Source organism: Camelus ferus, chromosome 6 (genome assembly GCF_009834535.1).
Source record: "Camelus ferus isolate YT-003-E chromosome 6, BCGSAC_Cfer_1.0, whole genome shotgun sequence".
In the NCBI taxonomy this organism is placed as follows: domain Eukaryota; kingdom Metazoa; phylum Chordata; class Mammalia; order Artiodactyla; family Camelidae; genus Camelus; species Camelus ferus.
Window position 1 is genome coordinate 35,188,160 of NC_045701.1, and position 24,310 is coordinate 35,212,469.

Consider the following 24,310-nt stretch of genomic DNA (forward strand, 5'->3'; position numbering starts at 1 on the left):
TGTTGTACAAAACTCTAAATTACCAAAGGGAGGAGGTGAAACTAGTGAAGGCAAAAGTAGTGCATGCACAAATTTTGAAAATTCTTAGTGAACAGTACCAATAGTCAAGTTGTTTTGAAAGAAAATATGATGACACTTTGATCCTGAATATCAAGAGTAGGATGCCCAGCAAATGTTAGACTTGTTCTGTTTTTCTGTGCTTCACGTTAGTAAATAATCAAGTATTTCTTTTTTTTTTTTTCAGTAATTTATGTTCTCCTCAAATTTGTATCACTATTTCAAATAGATATAGTTTGAGTGTCCTATTGTCATCGAACAATGTTTTGGGTGAACACAGCAACTTAATATTTTGATATTTGTTATTTGCCACACATGCATTTCAAGCCTATATATTATAAATTTTATTCATATTATAACAATAAACATGCATTTAGATATATGCGTATATATTAATACGTGACTGTTTCTAGTGAGCATCTGGTAAATTTAACATTGTGGTGAATAACTCTATACATATTATACTACTACTTTTAACGATAATATTTCATGATAGTATTTAACATTTCAGTTCTTACTATTGATCAGGCTATCTAGAGAAATATATATATATACATATATCTATTTATCTCTATCTATCCATCTATTGATCCCAAGAGTCCTGCTAATTTAAAAGCAATTTTACATTCAATTTTTGCTGTTTTTTTTATTAGGGTCCAAAATTTTCAGACCGTGAGTGTGATTTCAGTCATAGACTATTGGACATCATGAAATTCTCTGAATATGTGAGAGAATAATAATAACTTCTCTAGTCCAAAAAGTCACTTTTTTTTTTTTTCAATTTTGTAATGAATGTTTTGTCTATTTGGCTCTGTAAGAGCACCATCTGGTGGCATCCAAGACTTTCAAAACAATATGTAGACATCACTGTTGCCAATAATTTGGTGGGATATAGCGGTAAACTTGTTAGCATGTAGGTTTGTATTTTTTAGATTAGTTTGTTCTACGTTCAACAAGGCAGTTATTTATTATTTTAAGTGAACAATCCGTACATGAAATCAAATTCCATGAACGAAGTACATAAAACTCTATCTTCCCACAAAAGAAAAAAATACCTTTTCTTGATTGCTGAATATTAGGCAGATGTTTACAATGACTGGGGTTTCACCACAGAGAAATCAACTTGCTTCAAGCTGAAATATGTATATCCCTGTTAAGGCTATATTTTGGAGCAGAGAAGCTGTTAAAAATTGAACAAGATTCACTGCCTAACATTCTGTTCATTCCAATTCCTTGTAGTGGCAAAATATGTAAAAATTACAAGAACTTTTTACTGAAAATACTACTGAATGTTGGGATTATTTTAACTGAACTTTTGAAACAGCTGTTACATTCACAGCCTTGCCAGGACCATCCCTAAAAAAGTACATTTTATGAAAGAAAATGTTTAGACTGGTGAATGGCTGACTAGCTTGTAACAAGATTAGTTCCAGTAGAACATAATATCAAATTTAACCAAAAATACTATCCAATATTCTACTGACTATAATATATTACTATAAAAAGAAAACTTTCTAGAGAAACAAATATAGTTTGTAATAAATAACTACAGATAAATAAAACATTGTATAGGCAGACAATTATGTGTAAATTAGTAATGTAAGAAACCAATTTTAGTAAGTCTTTTTTCCTATGTTAAAATAAAATCAGGATCAATATTTCTTCTCTTTTGGTTAATTAAGGATGTGTTTATTCTCTTGAATCAAGTAGAAAATCAAAATGTATGTATATCAAATACATTGTATAAGTTTTCGGATTAGCAAATCTCTTCCCAACACATTCTTTAGAATTCAGAAGATTATAAATCATGTGATATTAATTTTGACTCTTTTATTGGTGAATTAAGTAACTCTAAAAAGGCCAGTGGTAAAGAACTTAAGCTCTGGAATCAGGCTGTCTGGGTTTGAACCTCTTGCTCCTTTCTAGCCATTTGCTTTTGGACAAATACATGAAACTTTGTCATGTCCCTACTAGAGCTATGTCTCTAGACCACAGCTTCCTTACCTATAGAATGAAGATAAGAGCTCCAGCCTCACAGGTTTGCAATAAGCCTTAAAATGCTGAACACAAGTAAAGAGCTTGGAGTAGTGCCTGCTTTTATCAAGCATTAAATAATCATTAGCTAGTATCTATTGAAATGTTTTCATAAGAGATATTCATTTGATGCCACTCTGTAGTTTCCTATGGAAATACATTTAATTAATATCCCATCTGATACAATGTCAGAGTCACTGTCTGCAATATAAAGTATATTTCTATGGCAGAATTTCCTAGCCAGTGCTGAGAATGTGTTCATGTGCCATGGCCATTGGTAACCAGAGCTCTTGGGCTTGCTTCTGTTGTCCGTGAGCACCCCTCTCTGTCACTACAGTATGTCGAATAAGTATTTCTATCATTGTAATGACATGTAAAGGTTTGGGAAACATTGCACTAAGTTGATGGTGTGAAGCAATTTATATTGCTCAAATCACCATATTTAAGAAGCCCAATCACACATGTTTCAGTAATCCATCGTGTTGTTAGAAAGACTTAAGGGTTTATAATACATTAGAACTATCTATGCCCAAGCAAATTCCAAGTTAGAGATTTTAAATGAATAGTTTTTATTCACAAATGTATGAAATTCTAATGAATATCTCTGATTGCCTCATTGAAAGATCAAAAACCATTGCAGTTTTCTTCACTAATAGTTGGTCTTTCCATAATAACACCAGGTTTTTTTGAATTCTAGATTTTCTCATAACAAATATGCTGTTTCTCATAAGCATCAACATCTTTCATTCACCTGCTTATAAAAATGTGTCTGTTTTCATTCTATAAATTTTTAAAGCAACTTCACAGTGTTTGACTCACTATTGATTATTTTTCAGATATCATCTCACCTAAATCCACTTTTCAGTATTTCATTTTGAGTATGGCTTAGCAAATCAAAACAAGCAAATTAAGTTTCCATACTTGAAACCAATTCAGGCCAATAAAAATTGAAAGGATAAACTGAATATGTTCAAGGAACTGTTCTGCTATAAATGTATAGTCTGAGCCAGAGCACAATCATTTTATTTTGAAAATAGTGTGTTAATGGCAAAAACAACTTTGTGCTGAAATGATTGCACTTATTGAGATTTGGATATAGCAGATAATTTAGCTGGTTCCATATTCTTCCACCTGATTTTTGCATGTATAAGTATTCATTACCTAAGGATAATATTGTTTAAATAGGAATAAAATTTTATAGAGCAAGAGATTACAAAAATGAGTTGTGTACAAATAAAGCATAAATAAACTAAGGTTATCTAAAAGTATAATGAACTGTTGATTAATAATACATTAGCAGTTAACACAAAAATCAAATTAGTCATGTAAAGAAGTTTGCATATATATGTTTCCCTTGTCGTTGATGGGGCTGTAATAGTTTTTAAAGCAAGTAAAAGCCTGTATGATGAGTTCATTTGGTATTCAGTGTAATAGCACAGATAATAATGAAGTCATTTGGCTTCCATTATATAAACATTAGATAATGGATACCTATATTAAAATGCAACTCTTATGTTTGTGCTTATTTTTATCTTCATTTGTACATAGTACTAAATCTTTAAAGTTGAGCTTTTATGCAAATTATTGACATTTATAGCTCTGGATCTTGAGTGACTTTTATGGACAAAATCATTTTGTTTGATTGTTTTAGATTCCAAGATAGACAGCAATTGGATTGTTAAAAAGGGTGCTCTTACAGTTGTTAACCAGTTGTCTAATCTATTTCTCTCCTCACATTTTTTGTTGAGCTCTTTAAGGGAAACAAGAATTCACAAGAACATTTTGAAAAAATATGCCATTATCAGTATCTAGGAAATGTCTGATTTAATTTTCTTTCCTTGGGTTTTTGTTTCTTTTTTATTTACCTTTCATTCATTCAATTCATGCATTCACTCCATTTAGCTGGTGATTGTTGTTCTACAGAATTACTGAAGGAGTGTCTATCTCCATTACTGCTATGAAATTTCTTTGTGAGATACCAGTGCACATGCCAGGGCTCCAGACACTCCCAAAATGGTCTTGGATTCTTCACCTAAGTTTGGAAAATGCCCATTCCACAGGTCCAAGCTGCAGGTGATCAGCTGGACCCTGAAGCACTATTGCTTTCTTCCTGAATCTTCACATGTCTGACAAGGAAGATTTTAGGTACTTGAAACCATACTCAAAACTCCAATGAAAATATTTGTCTCATTAGAATGGAAAATAATTTAGCTGAGTCCCATACTTCCCCTCAACACTCCCACTCCAAAACTAACCGACCAAAATAGTAATTAGCATTAAAACACAATTTAATCTCTTTTACACAAGGCAATTTTCATTTACAAAATGTAATATTCTGAAAGGCCTTCACTCAAACATCAGCACTAGAGTTAAAGCTGATTGTATAGCTGTCAACTAGTATAGCTAAATATCCCACTGGTGACATTTTTTTAAGCAAAAATCTTTTTGTCCCAAAGTTGAGTCACCACCTTCTAGAAATATGAAAATGCTTATATTTAAACTTTCATCCTATTTTATTTTTAAAATTTTTAAAAACTTTATAAAGTTCAGGCTCATCTGGGACACAGATTTGAAAAGCTGACCCAAATTGCTTTTGGTTATTATGATTCTCCTAGGTCACAGAATAGATTTGAACCTGAGTTTCTGTTTACTAATGATCTAGATTTCTGATGTGACATCCAATAAGTAATGTTTCAAGATATTATCTGTTCCCTTAATTCCCCATAAATAGTTCACACTAACATAGATGTGTATGAATCTTGTCAGGGTCTTCCATAAACTGTCTCAGGCCTATTGCATTTTCAGTAATGACAATTATGTATAACCATTGTTTCTGTGAATATGCTCTGATTTAAAGTACCTCTTAAGGCACTTTTGCAGATTTGTAGATGACACAATTTTCTAAGCATTTGATTCAAAGCATGACACCCCAAATTTTAAAGCTGTCCTAATTTGTCACTTGTGGTGCAGTTTTCCAGTGATGATGAAGGCAATAGAAGACAGTGCTTATTGGGACTAAAAGCTACGAGTAACATGAGAAAAAAGGTCTGTGTGATTAGAATGGTGAAATGGAAATGGGGGGTGAGGAGGTGTTGTGATGTGTTATTCAAAACACTGATTGGTCTGTTGATCACTACATGCCCCAGATCAGGTAATTGTATGATTTTCTTATGATATTAAAAACCAGAAAGATATAAATAGAAAATAAGGTAAAGATACAGCATGTTGAATAGACTATGAAGAGAACTCACCAGTTTACTCGTTTAAGAAAAAGAGGAAAATCAATACAGGAAGTCGAAGAATACATCACAGTTTTCAAGGAATATCTTTACACAGAAAAATTAAACCAAACCAAACTCAGCAGCTACAGTAATGCAGATTGGAGGCCAAATTGCTTAAGAGCATGGAATCAGGCTAATGTGGGCTCTTATCTGGCTCTGTTGGTTACAAAATATAATTTCTAGGAAGACCTCTAACCTCTCTGATCCTCATGGTTCTTAGAATCTCCTTCATAGGGATACTGGGAGGAATGAAATGAGGATTGCATGTAAAATGTGCCTGGCACAGGGTAGGTGGCAAGTAACTGGTTATTATCATTAACAGTAGAAGCAATATCACAAGGTCAGGAAAAAAAAAGTCGTAATTCCCTTTCAGCTCTAAATGCATTTTTTTTTTTTTTTTTTTTTTACAATCCTTTCCACTTGATAGGCCCAGCACAAGATGGTCATATCCAGAGGCTCTTAAATTTTAATCACTGGTGATGAATTATATAGTGCAGGAGCTGCTCTGAAGGCAGCTTTTGGAATGGAGACTAAACTTTCAGTAGTGGTTGGAAGTGGATAAATTAATTTATCTTTTCATCTCGGGTGAGCCCTTGGAGGAAATCATTATCATAAAACATTGTAAATCTATAGACTTGGCAGCTTTTGCCCTGCAGAGTCTCAGGACTTGAGTAAATACGGAGATTTAGAGATTTACTGTCTTTTCCTTTGAAGAGGTGATTTCCCTTGGTAGGGAAAGACGGACATGGCAAGAGGGAAAAAAGAAAATTCTTGTTTTAACTTTGAACCTGAACCAGCTTTGAAATACATATATCTCTTTACCAGGATAGCTTTCACAGCTGCAAAGCCATTTTTATTAAATTACAATATTAAACTGTAGAGCAAAGATGAGCTGGGGGAAAAGATCTTACTCAATATATGCAACCTGTCATGAATCAACATTAAAGGCTGGGAATCATTATCAACATTTCCTCTGAGGCCTGGTGAGACAGAGAAACATTATTAGTATGTATTGTCAAGCCAAGAAATGGAACATGGAAAGTAACCATTTAGCGTAAAAGTCAAAAGTTGCATTTGTTTGAAACAAAAAGTTTTTAAGAAAATATTTCTGTGAGAGTCTCATAATAATGATCAGAATCTTTATCTAAATCTATTCTGAGATACACATAATTAAAGGCATTATATATTCTTAGACACACATAGATTATCACTTAATTCAATAAAATCATGTTATAAAATCTCTTGAAGAATGTCTAAAGGAGGATGTTTCTGTGCTACAGAGCATCCATCCTTGAAGTTAAACAGTTTTCCACCTAAATGACAGCACGCAACAGTGAAGTGGGATTCAAGGTCAGAAGTACTTGTATATAATAGAACAAAAGAAAAAATGAAGGAAAGTAAGCTTTAGAAGTATGTGTTGATTATTCAGAAATGGAAAATCTGTGAGGTAGGATAGATTAGGTTGCATGTGTTTCCAGATGTATGTGAGAGAGGGAGAGGGAGAGCGAGGGAAAGAAAGAGAGACTGAGAGTAACTGATAGGAAATAAACATATGTGTCATCATGATCCAGGCTCCCCAACTTAACTGCTATTGAGCAAAGGTTAAGCCTTCTTTATGTGCTAAGATAACCCTCCCCTTTCTTTTATCCCTTTATTCATTAGTGCCATCAAAAGCAATATGTCAATTATTGGCTTAAAACTGTGCTAGATATTTTTTTTTCCTCTGGTATGGATATGACAGCAAAGTATTTGTCGAGAGAATATGGGACTTTTTTTTTTTAATTGAAGTATAGTCAGTTTACAGTGTGTCAATTTCTGGTGTACAGCACAATGTTTCAGTCATGCATATACATACATATATTCCTTTTAACACTCTTTCATTATGGTCTACTACAAGATAGTGAATATAGTTCTCTGTACTATACAGTATAAACATGTTGTTTATCTATTTTATAAATAGTAGTTAGTATCTGCAAACTTTGAACTCCCAATTTATCCCTTTTCCCCCTGGTAACTATAAGTTTGTTTTCTATATTTGTAGGTCTGTTTCTATTTTGTAAATAAGTGCATTTGTCTCTATTTCTTTTTTAGATTCCGCATATGAATGATATCATATGGTATTTTTCTTTATCTTTCTGGCTTACTTCACTTAGATTGACAATACATGTTGCTGCAAATAGCATTATTTTATTCTTTTTTATGTCTGAGTAGTATTCCATTGTATAAATATATCACAGCTTCTTTATCTTGTCATCTGTTGATTGATATTTAGGTTGTTTCCATGTCTTGGCTATTGTAAATATTGCTGCTATGAACATTGATATGAATATGCCTAGGAGTGGGGTAGCTGGATCGTATGGTAAGTCTGTTTTTAGTTTTTTAAGTTATCTCCTTATAGCTTTCCATAATGGCTGCACCGAACTACATTCCCACCAACAGTGCAGGAGGATTCCTTGTTCTCTACACCCTCTCCAGCATTTATTGTTTGTAGATTTTTAATGATGGCCATTCTGACTGGTGTGAGGTGATACCCACTGTAGTTTTGATTTGCATTTCCCTGATGATTAGTGATATTGAGTATTTTTTTCATGTGCCTATTGCCATTTGTATGTCTTCATTGGAGAATTGCTTGTTTAGGTCTTCTGCCCGTTTTTGGATCAGGTTGTTATTTTTTTGTTTTTAGATTGTATGAGCTGTTTATATATTCTGGAAATTAAGCCCTTGTCAGTTTCATCATTTGCAAATATTTTCTACAAGGATATAACTTGGAACAGCCAGATGGAAGAGATGCATAGGGCAGTGTATGCAGAACAGGGCTCAGATCTTCCATGCCCTCTCCAGGATACCATTCTCCTAACACATCCATATGTTCACCAACCCAGAAGCTCTTCAAACCCTATCCTTTTGGTTTTTTATGGCAGCTCCCCATGACTGATTAATCACTGGCCATTCAACCTTCAGCCTCTCTCCCCTCTTCAGAGGTTGGCTCCACTGGCCACCAGCCCCCATCCTTAGGAGCTTTCTAAAAGTCACCTCATTGACATAACAAAGACAATTTTGTTGCTCTCAGTACTTAGGAAATTCCAATGGTTTTAGAAGCCCTGTGCTGGAAATGGGGCTTGGGGAGGAAGACCAAATATATATTTCTTATTCTTGTAGGGGAGCACCAGAAGATGTGTCTGGCGTGCAGATTATTTCAAAGTAAAAACAGTCCAGGCCCAAAAGACCCAGGAAGAAATTATTAACTGCCTGAAATATGTAGATAGAGAACTTAATCCGGGAAGGGGCCTTCACCAAAAATATCTAGAGTTTGGACTAGGTATGTAGATGGGAAGGAACCTAGTAAAGTCTCTTTGTTAAAATTCCTCTCTATGTCCCACTATCTCTGCCTGGCTCAGCGAACATTTACTTACTGAACATTTGCCTTTCCACCTCCATGTGAATTGCCTTCCTCCCCCTTTGAAAGTCCCAAACCACTACCTTCAACATCCTATTTTGTCCTTAGCTGAAGATGGTCTTTAAGGTGAGGGATGCAGCCATTTTGGCAAGTTACTCAATTCTCTTTCAGTTTCTCCCATGTTTACATGTTATTAAACTTTTATTTGATTTTCTCCTATTAATCTGTCTCATATTGATTTAATTCTTAGACTAGCCAAAAGAACCTAGAAGGGTACCGGAAAATTTCTTCCTCCTTTCCCCCCTTACATTATAAATCACAATATCACAAAAAGTCAATACTACTTATTACATAAGATGTAGAGACTGCTACAAAGCATTCAGAATAAAATTTTAAATCACCGTAAAGCTACATTGGTATTGAAAGAGTAGAAAACTAACAAGGTGGCTACTTAGTTATTCAGGCCTGTACTTCTAGCTAAACTGATCTTATGATTAACATGCTCCCCTTCCTGTGCATTCTTTTCTTAGAACAACTTATCCTTTTACTCTAGAGGTCTTGAAAGAAGGTCATGGTCTGAACCTCAAGAAAATAGGCAGACCCTCCTAAATTCTTCCATAACAATAGCAAGTTCTTATCAAGATGAAAGGAACGTAGCCCCTGCTCACACCCTGATTGTTATCACCCTCCTGTTCCCATTTTGTTTTTAATCCCTAGGACCCTCACCCCAAGACAGGTTCACAGTCTTTAAGGCATTAGCCTGCTGTGACTCCCTGTGCCTGGCAAAGCAACAAAGCTGATCTTTCCTAATTCTCCCAAAGCCGTGCCTCCGACTCTCAGCGACACTCTCAGCGACCAGGGTACAGAGGCTACTTTTTTAGCAACAGTATATATAGTTTTTTTCTGGCTACTTACAAAAAGACAGCCTAGTTAATATTATTCCAAATGAAAATGCTTCATGCTCTTAGAATAAAATTTATTAATGTGAATTAGCAATTGTAATTAATATTAAAATATGTACAATTATAATATTTGACTAAACAAGTGATGGAAAACTTCCTTTTAACAAAATACTTATAATTAAAAAAATACATATAGATGCATATTGTAGATAGTACACATATTTCAAAATACAAGAGTCAACTGAAAGAAAAACTCACAGTGTAAAAGTTGTGAGTTTTATTTGAGGACCATACTGATGTTACGGAAACGACAGGCCAGTCAAGAAACAAGCACCACTTGGAGGGTTGGAGTACTCAGATGTATTACGCCGGCGGGCTCAGAGGGGCTTCTGCTCCAAAGCTCTGAGCACCTTCAAGATGTGCACATGAGGTTTTATAGGGTAAAGTACAAGCTTGGGGTATTCCGCCAATAGGCATGGAACAGCTTTAGCAGCATTATCATCACAAAAGTGGAGGCGGGGAGGCAGCAAACCAACATTCCAAAGCCAGATATGTATCTTTGAAAATCCAGCTGGCTAGCAAAAACACAGAAACAGCAAACCAACACTAATTAACCTAGATTTACAAGTTAGTCCAGCAGAACTCAGATCAGTATTCCAAAACTTAGACTTGTTAGCCCAGCCCAGCCTCTCCTTCACATTCCTAGACTTGTGAGTTATCTAGTTAGACCAGCCCAGCTTTTCCTTCACACTGAGGCAATAGCATGAGAGATAGCTTCTCAGACAGCTCTTAGGAACTGCTCCAAAGAGGTAAGGGAGGAGCCAGGATATACACATATGAACAATTTTTTTTTTTTTTTTGCTGGGAAAAACATGTAGTCAAGCACAGAAAGATTACTGCTAATCATAAAGAACAGGCTGAGATGCATCTCAAGTTAATGTTTTTGAGCTTTTTCTATATATGGGAAGGTGCAAGACTCTGGAGTCATTGAAATTTGTCCTTAGATATGTATCTTAACTATCTTGGGGCCAGTATCCAAAGCACATAATGAGTCCTGTTTTTCTCCATCCTGAATTCTCAGGTGCACTGCAGCAGCTAATGGCTTGATCATTGTAGAACTAGAACGGCAGGCAGCATTTTTTTCCTTGTCATAGGTGTCGACTGAAATAAATGCGCAGCCTAAAATTTGAGAGTTATGTTTTATTTGGCAGGAAGGACTCGAGCCAGGATGACAGCCTCTCAGATCGCTCTGAGGGACTGCTCCAAGGAGGTAGGGGAGGAGCTAGGATATATAGGAGCTTTACAACATAGACCAGGTAGTTGGAACAATAAAAGACTACTTGTTATCTAAAGAAAACCAGGCATCTCAAGTTGAAGAATTTAGTGCTTTTCTATGTATGGGAGGAAGCGAACATTTGGACTCATTGCATTCATGCCTTTGACAAGCACCTAGCTATCTAGGGCCTGTATCCTGTCCTTTCTTATTCTGAGTCTGCTCAGAGTGCACCATTGTGAGTGGCTGCAGAGGATGGGCTGCAGGCTGGTCTTCACTGGGATGGTTTCAGCATTCTTTGTTTACTGATATGGTTTGCAGTATTTTTCATTCACACAGGCTACCACATATTGTTGTTATGATGATTAGTAGAGAAAATATATGCAAAGAACTTAGCTCAGTATCTGACAGAACAACATTTCTTTTCCATTGCTATATCATGAACTGGACCATGGTAGGCTGATATTTATTATACTCTATATTTAGCTAAGTAGTATTATTGGTGTAAATAAGATTTTAGAAGAATCTTCTACAAGCAAATAAAATATTTTTCCAGAAAAATAGAACTATTTATCAGCAAAATTCTTGCAATTGCAAATACCTAAAGCCTTCTATTAGGTAATAGTTTGACATTTGAAATACCACAAATTCCTGAAAGTATGTATTTGTAGTGAAATTCTAATTTGATATTGTTTATATTTTCCTTTCCTCTAATGATTCCAGATTTGTGAGATATTCCAGCATTTGTGGTTTGTACATTGCCTTTAACATGCAAATGGTTTTGCTAAAGTCAAGATAGTTCATTAATTTTCAGAGAGGTTAAACATTTATTTTATAATAATTTTAATAATATCAAGTATTGGCTATCTGTGTGAAGGAAAAGCTGGGCTGGTCTAACAAGATAACTCACAAGTCTAGGAATGTGAAGGAGAGGCTGGGCTGGTCTAACAAGATAACTCACAAATCTAAGTATTGGAATACTGATCTGAGTTCTGCTAGACTAACTTGTAAATCTAGGTTAATTAGTGTTGGTTTGCTGTTTCTGTGTTTTTGCTAGCCAGCTGGATTTTCAAAGATACATATCTGGCTTTGGAATGTTGGTTTGCTGCCTCCCCGCCTCCACTTTTGTGATGATAATGCTGCTAAAGCTGTTCCATGCCTATTGGCGGAATACCCCAAGCTTGTACTTTACCCTATAAAACCTCATGTGCACATCTTGAAGGTGCTCAGAGCTTTGGAGCAGAAGCCCCTCTGAGCCCGCCGGCCTAATACATCTGAGCACTCCAACCCTCCGAGGGGTGCTTATTTCTTGACTGGCCTGTCGTTTCTGTAACATCTGTATGTCTCATAATATAACCCTAAACTAAGAAAGTTGTCAAGCTGATTCACTTTTAACTAATATGGTCTGAATTAAATATAACTTTGTTGAGACTACATTTGTTACCCTGATGACCTGGCCTGTTAATTTTGAGTAATATTCCTTCTACTTCTCATGTGATTTTATACCTACCTTTTCTACTTCTTTGGCATCTGAAACTGTCTTTATAATCATTTGTTTAACAAATGCTCCCCTTTCCAGAACAGTTGTGTTTCATTAGCCCTTTCAAGAGGCAATCCAAAGAGTTCCCTAATCTAATTGAAATATACACTTCTAGTTTCTCTTCTTTTCTTTGCACACATCCTTTCCTCCTTTCCTGGTGTTGTTAAATGCTGTCTGTTTATGACTGGGCTTCCCTTTGAAAAAATTAATTAACTCCTCCCTAAATTGTTCTTCTTTTCAGTTAAAGTGACATGTTAGCCATGCTTTGTATGAATTGCTTTGACAATGTATGACTTACTGCGTTGATTTTTTCCATGATTATTCAGGTAGTTAGTCCCTTCTGAATTCTTCTCTCTGGCACCTCTGATAAGCCTCTTGCAGAGCACAATGTTTTTCTTTTCTTGATTTAGACTTATAATTAGGACCTATTGTTTATTTTTCTGGTCAGATTAAGTTTATTTGAGGAAACATGTTTGTTATCGTTTTGGCATATCCTTAAAGTAAAATTTAAAGTATTTGCTGAAAATATTTAGTTCTGCCATTTAAGTAAAACATTCCCTATAGTAAAGGTTGCAGCACATTATCTTTACTGCTACTGATTTAGATAAGACTCAATAATTTTTGTCATAAGTGTAATCCTCCCTGCACGCAGGGGTTAAACAATTTGCCTTTTTCCTATATGGCCTTTTCAGGCCATTAAAATATTATTTAGAGTGCTAAAGTAGTAATTTGGCCTAGAAAAGTTAATGAAGATTCCAAAAATTCCACTGAATAACATTTGCACTGGATTGAGCAAATCTTTTTCAGTGGAAACCTAAAGTAAAACAAACATAAGTGAAATAATGTATATTTACTAATATTCTTAGTTTTTTTCTGTAAAGTCCTGTCCTCAGGCTAAAGCTCTTTGAGAGCAATTCAAAGTTTAATATGTACATTATGAAACAGTACTTAAAATCTTTGAAAATATATGTCGTTTCTTATTAAATCAATTCAAATTGATTTTTAATTGAGCTACAAATACATAGATTAAAAACAAGTTGAAGGTCATAGAAAAGATAACACAATTGTCATTTATTAATATTAAAGAAACAGTCCCCAAAATAATCACCATAGACTCATACTTGGTTCAGTATCTGTATTATAAATTTAGAGAGTGAAAACCTGTAATGTCTTAAAGAAGTGATTAAATTTTAAGTTGTTGAAATAATCAGTGAGGTTCAAATCCAAGTACTTGAAGAGTCCAAAGAACACAGGAAAAAAGAAATAATGAAATTTGAAATCTGATTATTTTTGTGTACTATTCTCTGGTGTATTAATTTGTAGTACAAGCTGCAGAAAGGCCTGGTTCAACCAAGGGATCTAATTAGCTTCTAATTAGTTAGATTATTTTAGATAACAAAGATTAAAATAATGATCTTTTGATAATAGTAATAATTATAATAATAATAGTTACAATTATAATAACAATATTTAACAGTTGTTGAGTGCTTTTTGCTGGTAAGACATTGTATTAATGGTGTCCATGCATTATCCCATAATCCTCTTAACAGCCTACTCATGATATCACCATTTTATAGAAGAAGAAAGCAAGTTATAGAAAGTTAAAGTATCTTGCCCAAGTTCATGCAGCTTGATAGTGGTGGAATGAGAATTTAAATTCAGATTGTATGACTCCAGGAAATATATTCTGAATTTAATAGATCATGCTACCTTGTAGTTACAGTTATATAGCTTCTGTGAATATCATTTTCTTTAGTTATAAGTAGGAATTGTAAATTAAAATGTGTAGAACTGAGACAGTAGGGAAGGGGGCAGGCCACAGCCACTCAAGGAATGACAGCAATTTAACAACCAAATGGTGGAAGATTCACCTCCTAGTGGGCCTTAAGGATTAAGAGGTTTAACTTCTAGTAGACCTTGAGCTTCATTATATGCTCATTGTAACAGCGTGATCAAATAACATGCCTGCAGGCGCCAAGACAGCCCCAAGGCTAACCGCAAAAGGCCAAAGTAGGGCAGTGGCCCAGTTCCTGGTAATGCCAGCCTCTTCCCCAGGGCAGTTGGGTTGATCCCACCTGTAGGTGTGTGAAGCTACTGAGACCGTAAAAAGTGACAACACCACGCCTAGTGGCCCTTTTGCACTCTCTCTCCCCTTTGGAGATGGCCCTCACTCTGTCTAGTGGAGTGTGTATCTACTTTTACTTTAACCTGAGCACCCAATTCCCACACCTCTTTCCTTGCCTTTTTCTTACCTTATACTCTATGCAGTACGTATCTCTTTAAATAAATCTACCTTAACTCAACAGGTGGCTTGCACTTGAATTCTTTCCTGCACGAAAACCAAGGACCCACACTTGACGGGGCACATCCCAGGGGCTCAACCAAGACCTGGGACTCGGCCCTCCTCACGCCCCACATCCGTTTTCCTGCATCAGAACTGCTGTGAAGTTCAGTTTTCAATTGAAACATATTTGAAGAATGCCTTTTCCTCACTGGGGATAACAGTACTATGTTACACCGTTTCCTATGTCTGGGTATAACAGTATTCCTTACTCTTACGGCATTTGTGGTATACTATGCAGTAATGATAAGCAAACAGTCATTAAGGTGAAATGTGGTAAGTCACTCTTCATAGTGCTCCTTTCTTCACACTCATATCCAACTATCAGCAATTTTGTTGGCTCTACTTACCCACGTATTAAATCTGATTACTTATCTCTATTAGTAAAATCAGAGGTCAAGGCAAAATCAGTGTATTCTCCAAGGTACATAAAAAGACTTTTAACCAGACTACTTGCTTCCCAGGCTCACAGGAACAGGACACACTGATGCAGAAATGAGTGGAAGGGGCAGCTAGCCCAGGGTTGGAGGGTCAGATCCTAAAGAAAGCAGAGTCTACAGTGATGTAAGATTTAGCTATGAAGAAGAGTCCAGGATGGAGACTTTTTCAGGAAAGGTGAACCTTAAGGAAAAAGACAATATAGCATCCTAGTAAAACTAAGGAGTTTTGGTTTGTTGGAAGATAAGAACATCATAGGAGGATACCCCCAAAATGAGAGAAATTGAGTCAGATCACACAGAGTCTTATAGGAGATACTGAGGAGTTTATAAATTATCTTTAAAGTTATAAAAATTTATCAAAAAGTTTTAAGCAGGAAGAAATGTGGTAAATGTCAAATATTTCATTTTCTTAACAGTTTTCATGAATTTGTGGTACTTATAATCATTTGCATTTACTGTGATTTTTTTTCTTTTTTGATATTGTTAAGTTTAACTCCATCACGTACTACTTGTTTCCTACTTTCCCAGTCTTACCTTTGTTCCCTCTGTCCTTATTTAGCTATGCTACTCTAGGATGTTGCTGCTTTCACATCCCTTGTATCTGGCCAGGCTGCCTCTAGGGAACTTAAAGTGAATTTAGCCCCTCATGCAAGCACATGACTTGTAACAGCCCACAGAGTCACAAGAAATCTAAGTCCCCAATCTGACTTCTCCAGTAACCCTTGTGATAAAGTCTTTTTTGCCTCTCAGGGTTTTCCCCTTGTTTGTTCCTTTGTTAAGAACCCTTTCCCCCACTCCCCACCCCGCAGAGCTTACCAAACCCTGCTTTTTGGTTTGAATTTACCTGGGAACCCCACAACACACTACACACAGACCCTAATAAAGTCATGTGCCCCAGGTGCTGCTGCAAACTGCACCCTGCCTTGACCTCCTGAGCGGACCCTTAAGGCATGCTGTGTATTTTGTGTAAGATCTGTGAATGATAAGCTTCTATTTTTAGTTTTCCTGTGTTTGTTGTTGTTGTTGTTGTTGTTGTTGTTGTTGAGCTGAAGCCCATTATCCTGGGCTCTGCTTAACAAATGTTAATTTAACAAAGTCACAGCAATCCTTTTTTTCTGCCTTCTTGTGGGTTAATTTAATCATTTTATGAATCCATTTTACCTCTTTTGTCAACTTAATAGCTGTAACTCACTGTTTAGACATTTTATGGTTGCTTTAGGGTTGCAGTATACATCTTTATCTTATCACAATCTACCTTCTACAAAGTGTTCTGGTAGCACTTTCCCATCTCTGGCCTCCTGGACTTGTGCTGTCGCTGCACATCTTTTACTTTTAAATTCCACAAAGCATTATTATTATTTTTAGGGTACTTATCATTTATCTTTAAAATACAGTTTAGATCACAAGAAAAAAATCAACTGTATTCATCCATGTAATTTTCATTTCTAAGTGCTCTTCATTCCATATTTCCATCTGTTACTGTTACCAAAACATCGGTCTTTGCATCCTGCAAAGCAAATTTAGACTCGAAGGCAGAGTTTTGGGAACAACAAAAAAAGAGCAGCTTTATGGCTTTGCCTGGCAAAGGGGGTCACAGCAGGCCTTAAAGACTGTGATGACTGAAATAAATGTGCAGCCTAAAAGTTGAGTTATGTTTTATTTGGCAGGAGGACTCGAGCCAGGATGACAGCCTCTCAGATCGCTCTGAGGGACTGCTCCAAAGAGGCAGGGGAGGAGCTAGGATATATAGGAGCTTTACAACATAGACCAGGTAGTTGGAACAATAAAAGACTACTTGTTATCTAAAGAAAACCAGGCATCTCAAGTTAAAGAATTTAGTGCTTTTCTATGTATGGGAGAAAGCGAACATTTGGGCTCATTGAATTCATGCCTTTGACAAGCACCTAGCTATCTAGGGCCTGTATCCTGTCCTTTCTTATTCTGAGTCTGCTCAGAGTGCACCATTGTGAGTGGCTGCAGAGGCTGGGCTGCAGGCTTGTCTTCACTGGGGGGTGGGGGCAGCCTCAGATGACTTGATGGTTTCAGCATTCTTTGTTTACTGATATGGTTTGCAGTATTTTTTGTTCACAACTCTGAGCCCCTTTTAGGGTTGAGGTCTTGAGATTTCATAGAAAAACTGAATGGAACAGAAAAGGTGATAACTATCAGGGCATTTTTACAAGGAGCTACATTCCTCTTAACTTTGATGAATCTCAGGAGGAACTCTGTCCATTATTCTGAGTTTATCAGCCTCTTATCTCCTTCCTGGAGCATAGCCTCTGGGTTAAAGTTATTCTCAGTAAAGAATGAATCAGCAAATGGTCTTAGCATCAGGGAAGTCAGTTTATTTGCTTTATACACCTTCATTGCTGAACAGAAGTTCATGTGCCCAATGCACAGTGAGGCCAAACAAACTGAAACATCAGGGTTTTGAGTAGAAAAAGGTTTATTACAGGGCGAAGCAAGGCGAACTGGTGTCTCTTGCTCAAAAAACCCCCAACTCCCGAATTGTCTTCCAGGAAAAGTTTTTATAGGCAAAATTTGGCGTGAGGGCTGCAGGGTGTGTGAGTTTCTTCTGATTGGTTGGAGGTGAGGGAACAGGGCAGGTTTCCAGGAATCTTGTGCTCAGCCTGAGGTCACCATCCTCCACCTAGGTGGGGATCTTAGTTTCTGCAGAAGAACTCAAAGATATTGTTATATATATTCCTCAAGGAGGAACCAGGACCCTGTCCCAAGGCTGCAGTATTGTTTCTTGTCTGTGCCTCCTCTGTCTCTGCATTCCCTCCCCTCCTTGCTTAGTAACTGTTTGAATCTGCCCTTTGGAACTCAGGGCAGGTCAAGGAGGCTGAATGAAGCTTACTTGCTACAAAATGAGAAATGAGGGACTTGGATTTGTATCAGGGAGGGCTCCACAGGGTCCCACTCTATTTCACATCTGGTTGTCTTTTTCCCCTTCCAACCTGAAGAAAATGCCTTTAATGTTATGCTGGTCTGCTGGTGATGTCTGGAAAGCCTTTATTTCATTTTTTTTGTAAAAGATATATTTACCAGGTCGATGATTCTAGGTTGACAACATTTTCTTTCAGAACTTTAAAGATGCTACCCCATTGATCTCAACTTACACATTTTCTGTGCGAAATAAATCATCCTTATCTTTGCTTTTGTACATAACATGTATTATGTTAAATACATAATTAGGTTAAAGAAGATGTCTTTTCCTCTGGCTGCTTTAAAGATTTTCTATCACTAGCTTTGAGAAATTTGATTATGTTGTGCCCTGGAATATATATATTTTTAATGTCTCTTGTGCTTGAGATTTATTGAATTCTTGGACTGTGAGTTTCTAGTTTTCATCAGTTTTGAAAAGAAATTTAGCCACCTTTTCTTAAAAAAAATTTTTAGTCCCTCTTTATTTCCAACTGATATCTCCCAAACTTTGGAGGCTCCAACTGCACTTATACGAGGCCTCTTGAAGTTGTTTCACAGCTCACTCACACTCGTCACTATTTTATTCTCTTTTGCTCTCTGTGTTTTATTTTGGATAGCTCCTATTGTTCTCTCTCAGAGTTCACTAATCCTTTTTTCTGCAGTGTCTAATCTGCTGTTAATTCCAGTCCATGTGTTTTCATCTCACACATTGTAGTTTTCATCTTTAGCAGTTTAGTTTGGTTTTTTAAAAAACAAATATTTCATGTTTCTACTTAACTTTTTGAAAATATGGAATGTAGTTATAATAACTTCAAATACCTGCCTGCTAATTCTAACATTTATGTCAGTTTATTGTCGCCTTTGATAGATTGATTTTTTTTTGTCATAATGATTTGTTTTTCTTCTTTCATGCCTTATAGTTTTGTTTTGGGTATGATTCATTGGGACTTTCACTAGTTGGATGTTGCATTTTTTTTTTTTTTATCTGACAAATTTTTGAGCTTTGACTGGGATGCAGCTAAGTTACTTGAAAATTATTTTATCCTTTGAGATCCAGTTTTTAAGATCTTTAAAGAAATAACTGGAGCTGTGCTAAATATCTTTCATGGCTAAGGAGAGCTAAGTAGTCTCCATTCACTCTATGTACTCTGCTCAATGCTGTGTGACTCAAGATGTATTCTAGTCTGGTGGGCAGGAACAAACACAGTCCCTGGTCCCTGTGAACACCAGCCACTGTTACTTTTCATCTTTTCATTTGGTTCATTGACCAGCACAGGGTGGTTTTACATACATGCCTTGATTAGTTGTATGCTGAGAACTACGAGAGTATTCTCTGTAGAACTCTGGTGTTCTCTGTTTGTCCCACTCTGTAATCTCTGATAATCTGACCATGAGATCTAATTACCTAGAAAATTCTAGTCTCCCCTGAGTCTCAGGTCTACCTTTTCAACTCAAGGAATCCTCCTCGGTCAGGATAGGTTACTCCTCCCTACACTGTGAACTGAAATCTCTGTCAAGGCAGTAAGCTAGCAAAGTTGTTTCACTGAATTCACTTGATTCTCATCTCTTAGTTCTCTCATCCACATTGAACATCTTAAAAATTGTTGTTTCATTTATTTTGTCAGTTTGTTATTGTTGTTGTAGTTGTTGTGTTGTTATTTCAGGCAGGAGGATCATTTGGGTTCCTGTTACTTCATCTTGTCCAGAGTCAGAAGTTCCTTCCTCTTGGTTTTAGCCAGATAAAAGACTATCTAGCTAAAGACAGCAAATCTATCTGCCCTTATAGACTTATGTGACCATATGAATAATACCTGATTGATGGGATAAAGGCAGAAGTAATATTTCACGTTCTGAGTCCTGCTCCTTAAAGGGATGCATCTGGACTCCCTCATCTGTTCCCCCAGTTGGCTGATTGTAGTGATGAGAATGAAAAAGATGCCTGGAAGTTGAAAAGAACAGAGCTTCTAAGACTCAAAACAGAGAGAAAATGTCATGTTTTGATAAAAACACTGAATTAGTCTTGTTATTGCAGCAGAATAGTCTATACTCTGAGAAAAAAGATATTTTGAAGGAAAATTATAAATTTAATATGGGGATTATTGAGCCTTTACGGAGATTGATATACATGTAGAGAAGCTTCTGAAGTCCAAGACAGAGTTCTAGGTGGAGATGTGGACTTGAGAGAAATCAACATGCAACTGGAAAGTGAAATTACAACATGTGGTTGTGAAATCACAATGTGTGAGTAAATGCAGCGTAGTAAGAGAAGAAAGCTCAGGATAGAAATCTAAGATAGTAGTTCTCAAACTCGGCTGCACTTTGGAATTAACTGGAGAATTTAAAGAAAATATATTGAATCCTGAATCTCTCCTTTAAATATTTTTATTTAATCACATTAGGGTATGATCTGAGCATCATGATATCTAAAAATTCCATAGGTGATTCAAATTGATAGCAATTTGATAATTGATACAATAAAATTGCAGCAAAAATTGATAATTGATGCTATAAAATATATTACAACTTAAGGGAAAATAGAGGAAGATGTGCTCACAAAGAAGTCTTGGAAGGAATAGGAAATATGATGGGGGAAATGTAGGAGCCTGTTACATTTTGACCAATTTTGCATAAAATAGGTCCCCCAAAATAAATGCTTCTGGATTTCACATATTATCAAAAAGAACTAGCTTTGGAAACATGTTTAGTTGAGTAACCTAAATCAGCTCACTAGATCAGAACCTCAACACAATCATCTGTAAAATGTGGGTAATAACCCATTCTATTTCGCCTCAACACTCAAAGTATAATAAGATATTTGACAGAACCTTGCAATCATTTTATACTATTCCCCAGTGAGGTATTTGAAGTCAAATTACACTCCATTCCTGACTTCCTACATTTCTAACTTTCATAGGAAAATTAGGCCTATGTTTAAGAAAAGTGACTCAGGAAAGGGGAATTCAGGGTGAATATAAATGACACAATTGAGTTTCTTTTCCTTCCTAGTGCCATAACTTCATCACCATTATAACTGCTGTAACAGTTCTGTTAATTATGTTTCTGATGAAACTGGCAGTTAGTAGCAAGGGAAGGCAATCTTCTTCATAAAAGCAGAATTTTCTCTCTCATCATCAAACTTGCAGCCAAGAACTCAGAAAATTTTATTCAGTAATGGCAAAAAGAACCATCATGGTTCATGCCAATAAGATACTGGATACTGGTAAGAGTATAGACCTTCATTCCTTCCAGAGAGATTGCCAGGTTCAGTCTTGGAGTGGAAGCATTAGAAGACACACTTATTGAACCTCTTTAAAGTTCACATTGACAAAAAACTAAAAAGAAAAAAACAAAAAACAAAACAAAAAAAACCTAAAAGATACACCATAGGGAATAACCCTGCCCAGAGAAAAGATTAAAAGGATGACATAACAGGTTATTTGCATCTCTAATTTCTGTGACTCCTTTGGAATTGGGAGTAATAAAGTGATCTTCACTTTTCTGATTAGAACACTTACTGAGAGCAAGCAGTTATATCCCAAGTGAATCAATAAATGGCTAACAGTTTAAAGGCAGTAAAATAGGGAATTGCATTATGATCTAAATATTAGATACCAATGAAGAAAAGATAATGCAGCTGTATAGACATATCTGGAGAGTCCACACCTTGATCTTCCAGTCTAGGCTTAAACTAAATCCTAAACAGTACTTAGAAAAACTCACACCAAGATAAACTAAAGAACTGCATCACCTAAGGCTTATATAATGAAAGATACCACATTTTTATAGGTTGAGAAAAAAAACCTCCAGTTTAAAGAAAGTCTGGTTACATAAAAGATACGAAATCGAAAAGTCAGGTATTAAAATAACAACATATTTAGTCACTTAGAAGTGTGAGTCTATTTTATATTAACAATCTTATGAGGTAGTTTGTTATTGGAATGCTTCTTTTAATGGATTTCTTTGTTCACTACTCCACCAGTAATGTGTTGTTAGATCTCTCTGTGCACTTGTGGGATATGTGAGGGTTAATTAGCTGTACATGAGGGTTAATGCAAGTTTCAAAAACTTGCATTTTTAGAGGATAGAAACAAAAACAGGTATTTAATATTAAAATACAAGATAGAGAGTGATGTTGATCATACAATAAATGAGTAAAATTACATAAGTGGGAGATAATATTTACAAACCATGTGTCTAACAAATAATTCATTCTTATCTAGAATATATAGAGAATTCTTAAACTCAGCAGTAAAAACCAAATAGTCTAATTAGAAATTGGGCAAAAGTCATGAACAGATATTTTGACGAAGAGGATATGCAAATGGTAAATAAGCACAGGAAGAGATGTTCAACATCATCAGCCATTAGGGAAATACAAATTAAAACCAGTATGTGATACAACCATGTACCTACCAGAGTGGCTAAAATAAAATAGCAATAATACAAAATGCTAGTGAAGATGCAGAAAAACTAGCTCATTCATACATTGTTGGTTAGAATGTAAAATGGTACAGCCCTCTGGGAAACAGTCTGGAAATCATACAAAATTAAATGTGTGCTTATCATAAGACCTAATAATCACACTCTTGTACATCAGTCCCAGAGAGAGGAAAATGTATGTTCACAAAAACACCATGTATAAATGTTCATGGCAGCTTTATTTGTAATAGCCCTAAACTGGAAATAAAGTGAGTATCTTTGAATTTGTGAATGGTTCAACAAATGAGAATACATCCACCTTATGGATTGTACCCCTCAGCAATAAAAAGGAGTAAACTACTGATACACACAAAAACTGGGAGTGATCTCAGAAAAATTAGTGACAAAAGCCAGTCAAAAGGTTACATACAGTATGTTTCCATGTATATAATGTTTATAAGATAACACAATTATTGAGGTAGTGAATAGATTAGTGTTTGCCAGTTGTTAGCAGCAGGTAGTGAGGAAAGGGTGTATGGATATAAAGGGGTAACATGAGGGAACCTTATGGTGGGTGATGGATCGTTCTGTATTTTGATTGTGGTGATGGTTACATAAATCTGCACAAAAGATCAAGTTGTATAGAACTTTACACACATCTATACAACAAACAAGTGAGTGTAAAACTGGTGAAATCTGAATAAGCCCTGTCAATTATACAAAATTTCTTATTTTTATATTGTACTATAGTTTTGGAAAATGTTACCACTGGGGGGAAACTGGTTAAAGGGAACATGGGACTTCCCTCTATAATTTTGTTTTTGTTTTTTATTTCCTGTCAATCTGTAATTGTTTTAAATTAAAAAATTAATAAATGATATGGTTATTCAGAGTGAAAATAAACAGGAGGCAATTTCATGGAAAAAATGGAAAGGAACCTTAAGAATAGGAAGAGTTTGGCTTGTTGAAAAAGTTTAGAGGGCTCCATGTTTAAGACAGAGAGACCTTAATAAAGAATGTATGTATATACGTATTTAAAATACAGAGGTTACATAGAGTAATTCTATTGCAACAAGCTTAGTGTCATGAAGTAGAGAGAAGTTTTGGAACCTAGGTCAGGCTTAGACATTATAGAGTGCTTCAGATATTAGGATGAGAAGTCTGATATCAATGAGTTTGAAGCTGATAGTCATGGAAGGTTTATGAGATGTTAAGTAAAGTGATTAAAGCTAATCATTAAGAACTGTGTGAAGGCTGTCTCAATAGTACAGATGAAGATAATGATGTTGTGAATCAGAATCAATTTGGTAAAGGCAAAATCTATCAATTTTAAGAATTGATTGTCTGTAGGTGGATTAAAAAAGGAATGAGCTTGTGCCTCTAGAGAAGTGTCTGTAAACAGATAAGGATGTTGATAGGTATAGTTTTCTTTGAACTGTAAATACAGTTTGCTTATGGTCTCCCAGAAATAGTTTCTTGACATTTGTATCATTTTTCCTTTTTGGAGGTGAATCAACATGTACAAATATATATCAGTATGATCTTCTTAAATGAAAGTATCATTATTTCATAGAAGAAAAGATGAAAAGGAAATAAAAAACAAGGGTATTTTTTTAAGCCTATGCTCTGTAAATGTATTACAGGGCAGTGACTATTTCATTCACTTTATATTAGGCTGTATTCTATTAGAAAGTGTAT

General features: G+C 35.7%; 1 long non-coding RNA gene across 1 annotated transcript; it reads left to right on the plus strand.

Annotated features, from left to right (window-relative positions):
- Positions 1 to 12,091: 12,091 nt before the first annotated feature.
- LOC116664207 lies at positions 12,092 to 20,131 on the plus strand. The gene is made up of 3 exons (XR_004320602.1): positions 12,092 to 12,282; positions 14,068 to 14,074; positions 20,119 to 20,131. It is a non-coding gene; the product is annotated as an uncharacterized LOC116664207 (long non-coding RNA).
- The last annotated feature ends 4,179 nt before the right edge of the window (positions 20,132 to 24,310 follow it).